Source organism: Macrobrachium rosenbergii, chromosome 56 (genome assembly GCF_040412425.1).
Source record: "Macrobrachium rosenbergii isolate ZJJX-2024 chromosome 56, ASM4041242v1, whole genome shotgun sequence".
NCBI lineage: Eukaryota > Metazoa > Arthropoda > Malacostraca > Decapoda > Palaemonidae > Macrobrachium > Macrobrachium rosenbergii.
In genome coordinates this window covers 12,396,509-12,409,349 of record NC_089796.1, presented here as the reverse complement: position 1 = coordinate 12,409,349, position 12,841 = coordinate 12,396,509, and the positions used below count along the sequence as shown (strand labels likewise).

Genomic DNA, 12,841 nt, shown 5'->3' with positions numbered 1-12,841 from the left:
TTCGGACAGTTATTCCTTAATTTGTGAACTAAATAAATACAGATTAGCCACAACAGCTTCGTATTCACCTGTAAAAGACTTAAGAAAGTCCCAATTTTTGCTGTTGCCATGAATTACATTTATGGAGGGCTCTTGCTCCTCTCATTGCTTTGTCATCGTTAGAGTTTTGGTTTATTACAAGAAGTTGGGATATTAATATCTTCCGTCACTCAATAGGATTCCGTTTAAGGATTGGGTATGGCTCTTCTTGACTTGTGAGGTGTTCTTTGGAGGTAATGGTTAAAGGTAGCCTATTTAAGTTAGCAACTACAAAATGTCAACGAATACGAATAGAGTAAAATCTTTCAAAATTAAATTTTGCTCTTTTGAATTTTCAATTTGCTCTTTTCAATTATGCTTTTTGATGGGTACTATATTTACGAAGCGCATACAAAAACAGCGTTCAAACGGTAGCGTGCTATATAGCTAATAAGCCAAAATATCACCTGAGGTAAGGCTTTATTTGGAAAAATACGCTATTTTCCTTGATTTACTTAGTTTTAATTTTCACTAATTTATATTAATATTTTCAAGAATTTATGAGATACTTAATAATGTACCTTTATGTTAAGCTTAGATTATTTGATGGTGACTCTAATTTTTCCATATTTGTTACAAATTTTACATAGGTAAGTAATGGATGAACTGAGTATCTGTTTGAGTTCTAGCTAAAGAATGAATCAAAGAAAACGTTAATATGACTACAAAAAAGAACAAGTAGACAAGCAGTGAAGTAGTTAAACACAGGTTTATTTCACTTGGAGTCGAGCGTCGTAGTACTGAGAACACTCATCGGACCTGTCAGACCATGTCAGTAGGCCAAGTGATACTCTTCTAAGAAATTTCTTCTGCGGTATTCTCAATGAAGGTAATTAAGTTTTGATTACAGGCAATTTTTTTATTCATTGAAAATGGAGGTGTTTTCTGAGTGCTTCGTGCAAATCGAGCTGAAAAGGTGCAGCCCTTGGTAAGTTTGTTATTCCGAAAAAAATATGCCATTGGATTTTGCTGCACACAACCAATGCAGCAAGCATCAAGGTACCCAAGTCGTTTGTAACTGTCTTTAGGTGTATTACATTATGTAAGATGTTGAGTGGAACCTTGGTTTTATGCATTCTAACCTAAGGAGGATAAAGTCGCTTAGCAGCGTTTTGATAATGGCCGGGGCTTGGTAGCCGGGTAAAATTTTACAAGTTGCCAAGAAGACTCCAGCCAGCCATTTTTGCACGAAAAACCATTTTGAGTTTTTCATGCAAAAATGACTATGAAATAATAGGGCACTAAAAGAACCTTAAAATACCAATATAACTTCACCAACGGGTGTTGACTGGTTACAATTTTGCCGTATTAGCTATGGAGGGGAGGGTATTCTTACCTTATAAGTCAATAAATTTTCTAATTTTTTATTTGTCATTTGCGAATAGTGTTTATGGGGTTCAAATTAATGAGAATGAAGAGCTCTTTTCAAAAATGTAAGTTACAATTTCATAGTGTGTATTGGCAACTTATAAAATAATACCGGTAGCCGTTGGTACAGTTTAAACTTTCAGATGCAAGTTCGAGGTTTAAATGTCCAGACAAGCAAGTAAATTTGGCTACTTATTCACCAGCAGTTGGTAGATTTTTAAAGTTCTGTGTTGTAGAGGATGTTTAGGCGAGTATGTCGTACACTAGTGTCAAGATAGGGTAACAGTTGTCGGCAATAGCCCAGGCAAATGGATCCGTTTCGATATAAATACGTATAGGTAATACTGTGAAGCCTGAAAATTCAGTAAAATGAGGAAGGCTACAGGTGAAAATGGAAAGCAGGTGTTCAAAATATATTAACCCCACCTTTACTTATCAGTATTTGGGTAATTCTGTATATTAGCTCCGCACCTGTTTTTACCTTTTCAACTGGTTTTTTCTACTTTTTAGTGGTTCTGATACTGGCAGTGCATCTGTTTGTTGTCAGCCAAGTGGAATGTCCCTTTGGCGTGTTTAGTACTGGCCTGGGGGGGTTAGGTACCCATACGTTAACAAGTTATTGCACTTGCCGGACAGGATATGAACCGTTCGAAACAGACGTACCTGTGCTCTGTCTTGTGAAGATCGCGTATGGAAAACCCTTGTTGGATGGACTTCAAGGGTTAATTACAGGTTAGTTACACTCGAGCGCCAAAAATTAAAGGTAAATTCATAATTAGCAACCAAAAAACTGAAGAAAAAGTTAAGTTAGAAGGCAGTTGCTGCTGCGGAGTTCTACCAGTATTTGTAGCCTAGGCAATAGCGTATCCTATATTAAAATTAAAACATTTATATTCCTTAAATTTCAAATTGTTGCTGCTGTTGTGAGGTAAAAATTAACAGTGCTTATAATAGGAAGCAAAAGGAGGTCCAATCTGTGTTTGAGCTGTTATTGTCTGCTTAATTATCTCATACATATTAGGTAAAATAATCATACCATCCAAGGCAGCATAGCTTGCTAGAGACGTTGTTTAGGTTTTATATACTCTGAAGTTTTTCTTAAACAGTCAGAAGAAAAATTTTCATTATTTTACAAGAAAAAATTATTTTAATTTTTTAAAAGGCCTGTTGCCCTTAACATTGGTATTAGTTTATACGTTTGCGATAGAATTTATGGCTGTGTTAATTTTTTAAGATAAAAAAAAATTCTGTGTATAGGCTGTAGAACATTTCTCAGCATTTAGATAAAAAGGAAGCTTGCAAAATAGGTCTAATGAAGTTGAATAGTTCTTCTGGGCTGTAAGTCTTGCCTAATGATACTTTGAAAATATATAAAAAAATTAGTTACTCAGAAAAAACAAGAAATTTGAAATGGCACAGCACTATAGATCTTCACTAAGTATCAGCAAATTTTTAAGTGCCAAGCCATCCAACAAGTCCTACATTTAAGAAGGCATTATACAAAGATTAAATATCCCCTATAGCAAGGAAAGGTGTTAAAGTGTGGAAAAACTGAATGGAGCTAATATAGAAATTGTTAACTGTGTATACATAAACATGAAACTGCTCTTATCACAGAAATCAAAGAAGTAGCAGGTGAATGACTAGCTTACTGTCAATATTTAATGTTTTGTTTTATTAGAGACAAGTAGGAGCCAGTATTGTAATTGCTTATGCACATTTTTGGCTTTGTGCTTCCTTGTATTATATGATTTTTTTCTTACACTGGTCAGATAAGATAGGCATTATTACCCCTGTAAGCACTTTTTGAAATTTCAAGTGAAGTTTTCCTATCTTACAGTCAGGTGTGATATGGTATCCTAGGTTATGAGGTATTGCTGCAGTGACTGTTAGCCTACAACCAGAAGTAAATTCTGAGATGTCTACAGACTTAGAGAGCAGAGAAGAACATACATTGCTGATGACTAGCGGAAAAGAACATACTTTGCTGATGACTGTGCACTGGGGAGTCTGGGCCAGTGACCAGTATATAAAACCAGAGATTACATAATTTTTTTAATATTTTGCCTGTAGCCAATATTGAAAATCATAGGCTTCACCATTTTATGAATTTTTGAAATTGTACCTTTTAATGACTAGAGAGGTTGAATCCAAAAATCTAGAAACAGTTTTGTTGAGTAAAAACTATTGTAACAAAAACCCAGTAAATACTGTATCACATTTTATAAGTCAGAACAGCTTGAGCTGTTGCTCACAACCCAGTAATTAAATAGGACATATTGAAGTTTCAACCTTTTAGAAATTAGGTTTAGTTTCCATAAAGTCCTTCATTTGGGAGTTGTCATTGCCTCCACATGCTAAGTGTAAGTTCAGAAACCTCATGTGAATGTTAGTCTGAAATATAAAGCTCTCCCATTGCTAAATGTAATATTATAGGAAAAACTACTTGGCAAGTATTTTATTGGAGAATGCCTGTTCCAGAATATAAATAAAACAGCTAAAGTCTTTTACCCATAAATAAAACAACTAAATCTTTTATCCATAAATGAAAGTTAATGTTCAAATTGATGTATACATAGCAAAATGAACATATGGGCTTCATGTTCTTTGGCCCTTGATGTGGTGCTTTTGTGTGACTGCTAGTTGCTATGAATGAGAATATTGATAAGGATTGACCTAATATCTTGATTTTTAGAAGTTGATTTCAGAGGCATTAGTATTCTATAAATTACAGAGCTTTTATAAAGCATGCTTGGAATTATTTCAAATCGTCTTCATTTCTTTTTTCAGGCCTAACCCCCTGTTTGAAGTCTTAGAATAAACAAGACCAGCAGACATAGAACTTCAATCCTTGAGCACAGCAAATTTGATACTTAGTCTGGAATTCAACGGATTATCATTGGAACTTAGATCATTGCATGGCATAATCAGCTGGTATCCAAGTACTAATGTAAATAATCAATGGAATGGAGATCAGCATCAAAACATGGTTGGTGGAAACTGCTGAAAGAAGGCGTAGAAAAGGAAGCATGAGCAGAATTTGGTTTCTCCCTGGGGAAGGGTTTTAGATGGAGACACATGATGGTGGAACCAAGACCTATAGATGTGGTATACAAGAGGAAGAGGCTAAAAGGCTGGTGGCCAGGACAAAAAGGAGTTAGGATGAATAGAATCAGAATCTCAACACAGTAAAGTTGGAATAGGAATAGAATCTCAGAATCTCAACACAGTAGGGGAGGAAAAGAGATGCTGTTTAGGAGAGCAAGATGACTGAGGTAAGATTAAACAGATGTAAAACGGACAAAGTTTCTACAGTTTGCAAATGGAAATATAGTTGAAAATAAACAGATACTGAAACAATGGAAACAGAATTTCACAAACCTTTAGAATGTTGGAAATTAACATGAACTGAAAGTTATTTGGTATGACAGAAGAACCAATAGAAAACATAATGGCCAGAGAGATTAATAGGGCTCTCAGAAGGAAGAAAATTGGAAAGCCTCTGGACTATCTGTAAAACCAGTTGACTTGAAGCAGCATGGGAGCAAGTCATTTTCTGAGTTCATTAGAATTTTAGAAAACCTGATAAACAAAGAGATAGAACCAGAAGATTGAGAAAAGAACCTTCCAGTAATGGTATACTTGGGAAGAGGGAAGTACTACAATGTAAAACTAATGAGGAGTAAGACTATTGAGTCTGCCCTGAAAAAGGTGTTTTAGGAATGGATAGAGAGTCTGCCCAGAAAAAGGTGTTTTAGAAATGGATAGAAACATTGATAAATGTCTTTTTGTCTTTATTCCTGAGAGACCAACAACAGAGGCATCCTTTTATAATTTAGACATCTATACTAAAGGATTATACCAGATATCTCTTGATCTTGAAAAGGCATTTGACAGAATACTAAGAGAAATAACTAAATGGGCAATGTAATGGCAAACCATATCAGAAACTCACAAGCAGGTGTATCAAAAGAATTTTGAAATAAATGTTGATGTCCATAAAGGATCATAGTAAAGGAAGAAGCTACAAATGATCACAGAAAAGGGGGAGTGTCCTAGGAGCTTCACGCAGATGACCTAATGCTAACAGCAAAAGAGGAGTTGGAATTGTTTACAAGTTGGAAGAGTGGGATGGAAAAGAGAAGACTGAAAATCAGCATATGCAAAACAAAGCTTATGGTGACTTGGAAATGAAGCAAATGAAAAAGTAAATCAAGAAAGTGCTTATGTGGTTGTGAAGGGAAAGGTTTAGGGGATGAAATCTATACTTTACCTGGGTATTAGATTTTGTCACATGATGCTGAGGATCAAAAATGTACTGAGGCAGAAGAGATTTTTGATGCCCAAAACCAGGGCTAGAACAAATGAGGAAGACAGGAGACTTGAGAACCCTGCTTTGATAGATGGGCAAGGCTTAAAAGAGATATAGGATTTCTGTTACTTTTGGGACATAAGGTCTGGAGTACCACTTTAGAGAGTAGTAAGAGAGTAGCTGTATCATAAAACAAAATTGGGAAGGGATAACTAGTGAATTCATATATAAATAAAGTCCCATTTCTGTAGTAGAGAGAACAATGACTTCTATGTGTACATAGGACAAAAACCTAGGAACTAACAAGGAAAATTTGACCAAAGTATGTCAAGTTCCACTGCTGGGATGTGATGGGAAGGATGTATTATGAATGAGGAAATGAAGAATAGATGTGCCATCACAAGACAGGAGAAAAGACAGATCTTAAAGATTGAGATGGTTTGATGGCATGTGATAATAGGGGATGAGGAACACTTGGTTAGAAAACAGTGGCTGTGGAAAAAGTAGGGTGAATACCTTTGGAAACGCCCAGGAAATTGTAGAAAATGGATAGATGAAGACATAGACCTCGTGGGAGTTGAGGCAGGAGCAGTAGACAGAGGAAAATGGAGATACAGTAATTCATTTGACATACAGCCCCATGAAGGGTAAAGCTGATGTACAAATGTTTGTGATGATAAGCCAGTGGAGTGTAGATCATAACCTAGTACAGTGCTGTAAAGTAACTAAAGGAATTGCCCAGACAGTCAGTGATTTCAATGATGGGTGACACTGTGAATGGGACAGCAGGGCAGTAACGTAGTGGATCACTATTAAGTTTATGTTCAGTAGTTACTTGTCTATGGAGTGTGTTTAGTCTCAGCAGCTGGAACATGGATAGTTGCAAGGCACAGTCAGTGGAACATGAAAAGTTTCTAGCTGGTGAAATGTGGACCATGGTTGGTTTGTAGGTGAGTTAAACATTATCATAATTTTATTGTTCTCTAATTCTGACTGACAACCGAAAAGGCTCTAAAATGGGAAATGCTGAGACTTTATATGCTTTTAATTCCTCTAGTTTGACAATATTAATATTTTAACTTAGTTAAAATATTAATATTGTTAAATAATATTAATATTGTCAAAGTGCCCAAAGAATGAAGGGGATGGATGGAGTAATATTTTTAACTTAGTTAACAATTCACTCCATCCCATCCCTTCATTCTTTGGGCACCCAGGGTCCAATACATTTTAAAAGCAGTGCATAGGGTGGAAATGTATGTACTGTATTACCAAACTTGGCTTTTGGTAATTATTCTTATTTCATAAATATGGATAATTTATTTATCTCTTGGCTGCGCTCAACACGTTTTATTGAAAGAATATAAACTGACATGCCTGCCTTGTCATACATGCACTTGTGAAATTTACTGCATCAAGTTGTACCTAGTTATATGCAACTAGTATCACATAAAATCTCTGTAGAAGGTTTACATAGCAAAAGTTGTTCATTATTAACTGAAATGGTTTTAAGTTCACTTTTTATGAGTTTTCTTACTTGATGATCCTATAAGAAATTTCTTTACATAAAAAATGGATATACATTAAAGAGATTTCCTGATAAGTAATTGGTTTTTCCAGGAACATGATTTGCTTGTGGTGCATTATCTTCAGTCAGGTGAAACACAAAGTGGAATATGACTGTTGTCATAAGCAGTGGACAAGAACTTCAGCTCAGTTTGTCTCCTAGCCAAGCAGACTATAGCGAAGTTTTGTAGCTCTTGGCATGGAAGAATGAACATTTGGATTTTGATACAAGCCTGCAGCTCATCCAAACTTGGAGGCTATTCATTAACCAGTGAGAGCATTACATCATTTACTCGTCACAAAGCCATCCTTAGCCAAGAATAGCTTGGGTCACATTTCATGGCTTGCTTATATGCTATTGAATAGAATATTCCTTTCATTACCAGCCTCACAAAAATGATGCAGGTGAGTCGTATTGGTGTTGCATGTGTGTTTTTGGAAAGTTTTTAACAAATAAGATACCAAATGGTTATGTCTGGTGATAGAAAAATGTCAGTATTGGAGTCTAATACAGTGGTTGAAGAAATAGGTATGGATGTTAGTCACTCATTAGTTTAAAAAATACTTAGGTTTGAGGGTTGAAAACTCAATTTCAGAGGTTACAAGGTGCCAGAGAAATTAAATAAGAAGGTGCGATTTATACCAAGTCCTTTATGTGAAAGTAACTTTTAAGTAGTAAACCATGGTGTTTAGACAAGGTATAGGATAGAAAGTTGAAATTTGGACTCAAATCGTTGAGATACCACCAATAAGTTTTTCCCACACAAAATTTTTTACAAGCCATATGCCTATAATCAAGAGTTTATATTGATGGTAAGTTTTTTATCATTTCTCTGTCTTGGGTATGATTACACAAAATTGTAAGTTCGTTGCTAGGATAAGCGCAGAAAGTCGAGGCAATTGAAAAGGAGCCAGAGTAACTTGTGCTGAACTGTGGTAGGATTTCCAGATTTAACTAGACTTGGGTTATGGTACTGTTAATACACATGATTATTTAAAATATGCTGGAAATTTGATAAAGGAGGTTGTAACATAAAACTTATCAAGATGATATGGCTCCACAAAATGGATTCACAATCTAATTCAAATAACCAGTGACTTTTAAGTGGTCACTATCTATTTTCATTCTGAATAAAAAGTCAGGGAATTGGAGTTCAATTATTTTGGCAGGATAGATAGCAAACTGATTAGCATTTTATAGTACTGTAGTGGGAATGAACCATTAGCCAGTGCAGTCGTAAAAACCTTGGCTCTAAACTGGAACTTACTTTGAAAGACATCTAAGGGGACTTTGAAAGACAGCTTAGGGATAAAATTAACATTGTGAGTAAAGTTTATGTGATTCTTTTCAGAACTTCTCCAGTTTGGTCATAAAGGACAAACCCTTGATAGTTATAATTAAAATTATGGTAACCATATACAGTTGGTTGGTTATTTTATGATAAAGATTTCTTTTGTACCAGCAACCTTGACTAACGTTGAGCTCATTATAAGAATTTTTATTTCAGAGAGGCATAAATATAAGTATTTTCCAGTTAAATGTTTGGGTCTCCGATTCAAGTACTGTACTGTATTAACAACTTTTAAAATGCTGGAGTATGTAACTTACAAAGTTTTTTAAGGTCTTCAGTTCAAATATGAAGTTTGAAGTTCCTGGAGTAAGTAACTTACTAATAGCATATAGTTGAGGTTATCTGTACCTCATGAATTCTTTTTGTTTGTGTGTCTGCAGGGTTTTACTTTATCGACTAAAGATTTTGAATAAATCCTTTTTGTTTTGAGTGCAAAGCATTGCTCTGGTATTGAAATATTACTGTGTAATGTAAAGTAGTAACATAATGTCATTTTGACTATATGGTGTATACAGTATTAGTTCATTAGTAACAACGTAATATGACCCTAAAGCATCTCAATGTATGATTGAAATGTATGTGATGCTTAGCATCTTCAAGAAATTGAAAGTGAAAAATGATGATCAATGTTTTATAGTATAATTAAAGAAATAATTAATGATTGACAGCTAAGAAAAAGGTTGCTGTAGAATTGACAGCATAGTTTTGGCATAGAAAATATTCAAGTAATGGTGTTCTTTACATTTTGGGAGCTTAGTACTAGTATGATTAAATTCTAGCTGCTGTTGCCAATATGGGGTCATTTTAGCAAAGTCATGGTAATAAGTACATAACTTTTTGTTGAAGTAACATAATTGTTCTGGTTTTCTTTTGCTTCTTTAGCTGCTGTGCAGTTATAAGTAAGAATCACAGTTTGTGAACTATTATGTGTGCAGTGTGTTCATCATTCCAATTACTTCTCTTCATTTCCTCTTTCCTCAAGTCTTCACCAGAGTGAAATAAAAATTGAGACTGGTCTTGCAAGACACAAGAGTTTAGAGTGGACTGAAGTCCCAATATTTCAGTATACAGCAGTTGAATAATTTGCATAATTAAGGAAACTTTTAGACAGTAAGTTTCCCAAGATATTGCTGCTTTTAGGATTAGGTCATCCCCACAGTAGTTAATTATGACTCGGTGGTTTAGTTAAACTGAGAGACTCAGAACAACTGTAAAACATGGATCAAATTCAGATTCATGTACTCTTATGTATAATATTTTTTAAAAATTGGTTATTACCATAAATGAATTGTTCCTGTTGTATTAAGTTAGTTGGGTGGTAAGTTTGCTATTAATTAAAATGGTATAACAAAAAGGGTTATGTGAAGACAAAGTGCTTTTCAACAATGTGGTTGTCATTTTGCTAAAGTTAAACTTTTCAGTAATTGCCAATTCTCAGATTTACATCCAATGTATTTCCATGAAGTCAGTTACAAAAACGCTGGTAAAATTTGTTGGCGTCCTTTGCCTTGAACTGCAAGTTACAAGCATTTTCGCATAATAGTGATTAGAAAATTTAAGGGAAAAACAACGTGGCCTCCTATTACTGTATATAAATACATCAAAGTAAGTAGAAGCATTTAAAAGTGTAAATCCCAAAGTGAAGCCTGAATTTTCAAGTTTACAAGAAACATTAAAAAGTAGAAGAAATTTTACATAATAAGCCATTACATACCCAAGGTGGCTCAGGCAAGCTAGTGGCATACTCTTTCTTAGGTCTCGGGTAGTTAACTGAATCTTACAGTGTTCAGAGGTGTGATTCTTGGCATTCTACTATCAAATCATTATAAAGGACAAAGGATGCATTTAATGTTTGTTACATGCTTGGTGGCAACATAAAATTTTAAAATTTTGGAAGCTAAGGTTTTCTGCAAGAGGGAAAGGCTTCCCATGAGGAGCACCTTGAAGCAGTGTCAGATCATGTGGTCTAACAATACGTGGCCCGAAGCAAGGTAGTACACCTAACCCACATGTTTTGATATGCAACAGACCTTCCCTGTCCCCCAATTTGTTGGCAAATACAAATGAAGCCCTTGTATATAGTTCTGTACTGGGCTTCTTTGATCTCAGAATCATGATCCAACAGTGTATGTTTGGGATAAGGTAACAGCTAAATGAACCCATTGAAGTAATTTAAGTAAGTGGATCTTGAAAAATTATACGAATGAGTATTTAGTACTGTTCATGGGTAATTTTGGGTGGGTAACAAAAAAAAGATTAATATGGCATGGTTTCTCCTGAGACTGATGCATGGCTAGAAATTCCTCCACATTTACCACTACTGTACTACCTGATTCTGAGGCATTCTTAAGATATTGGTGATGAAACGTTTTGCTCAATTGAATCTGTTTTACAGTGACAATACCTTTGAAACCAAGGTTGCCTGCAAGGTATATCAGGGGTGTAGTGAGGAAAAGATTGTGTTGTTGAGATGTAAAGGATGATTTTCTTGGTTTTATGATGCATCGGTCCTACATCAGAAAGAACAAAACCATAACAATTAAATCCAAATATGGTTGGATTTAATTGTTACAATGGAGTTGTTAATTGTTTGGTATACACAAAGTATATTCAGTTAACTATTTGGGGCATAAGGAATTATAAACATATTCGCTATTTTACCCGAGTACCTAGCTTTAATTTCAAGAGTACTGAATGGGATTTACATGTTTCACAAACATGTCTTAAAGTAATTCTCTCTCTCTCTCTCTCTCTCTCTCTCTCTCTCTCTCTCTCTCTCTCTCTCTCTCTCTCTCTCTCTCTCTCTCTCTCTCTCTCTCAATTATAATTTTGGAGTTCTGTAGTGCACAAGATTTGATGCATGAGTTATTAGTTGGAACAGGTTAATTAAAGCCAAATTAAATACTTCTGTACACCTTTTGAGACTTTCTTTTGGAAAATATTTTGACTAATTTATGCCTTAGCACTGAGGTCTGTGCATATATAAGACTAATTTAAGTTCTGGGAAACTAAATACAGTAACTGTATTTTCCCCTTGTGGTTAGTCAGAATTGCTATGCTTAGTTTTTTATTGGAATGGTAGGACGACAATTGTAGATACCCATCAGTAATACATTCCTCAAGGTTTAAAGTTTATAAAATTGTAGGCGATTGACAATCACTAATTAGCACAAGGGACACTGGCGCAGTTATTAAGTTTACAAAGCATATTTTTGGAGAGCATTTTGTTGATATATTTCATACATGTACTGTATATGTCCTAGGACATGAATTTTGATGTACAGTATTGAAGTTTCTAAAATATTGTTTTATTTTATGAGATTGTTTATAGAACATGGCTGATCCATTGCTCTGTATAATTTGAGGCACTGCTGATACTGATTTACAGTTTGGACAGAGGTTATGCCTATCTGATGAGAGGATAATTTTGCCCAGAGAAAAGAAAAGATGATTGTCATACTACTAAATGGATAGTATATTCTGTACATAAAGTTCTGATGTTCAGTTATCAAACAGGAATCATACATTTTTAGCTTAAGCAGAGGTTACATTTGTACTTCAAAGTGCAGTAGTGATGATAATGTCAATGCTCATATTTTTCTGTATTAGAATTAACGTAATTTTGAATGGGAGGATGTAGGTTACATATTTATTTTGTAGAGAAATGGAAGATTTTTTCTTTAACCATTTGAAATTTTTTCTAATTCCAAAATATTATAGTAATATACATTGATATTGTATCATTAAATGTTAAGGCAGTGACTCCTCATGAAGCATTGTAAAGTTTTTCACTTGATAACTCATCAGTCATTCCTAGTACTGTATTTGTGTTATTTTTAAGTCAAGTTTAGGACAATATCATGTATAAATTTAGATAAGTCTTTTCTTATTGAGTATGTAAGCCTTGTAGGAAGTAAATAGAACTTGTGCTTCTTAAATTAGTATAAGGGAGTATGTATTACTAGTGTAAATTTATTTAGGAAGAAGGAAGTTTGGAAGAGACACCAAATTCAATACAGTGCTGTATATTACTTATAAATTGCATACTAGTTGAATATTTATTACAGATAACCCTTAAATCATACGTTCTACATGTAAATTTACTGATTATCAATTAAAAAATTTACTGTATCATTTTTATGTAAAAGTTGACTGTAACTGTTAG

General features: G+C 34.5%; 1 long non-coding RNA gene across 1 annotated transcript; it reads left to right on the top strand.

The window, feature by feature from the left end:
• The first annotated feature begins 760 nt into the window (after positions 1-760).
• On the top strand, positions 761-7,814 carry LOC136836447 (uncharacterized). The gene is made up of 3 exons (XR_010852395.1): positions 761-907; positions 4,237-6,708; positions 7,379-7,814. It is a non-coding gene; the product is annotated as an uncharacterized lncRNA (long non-coding RNA).
• Positions 7,815-12,841: the final 5,027 nt, after the last annotated feature.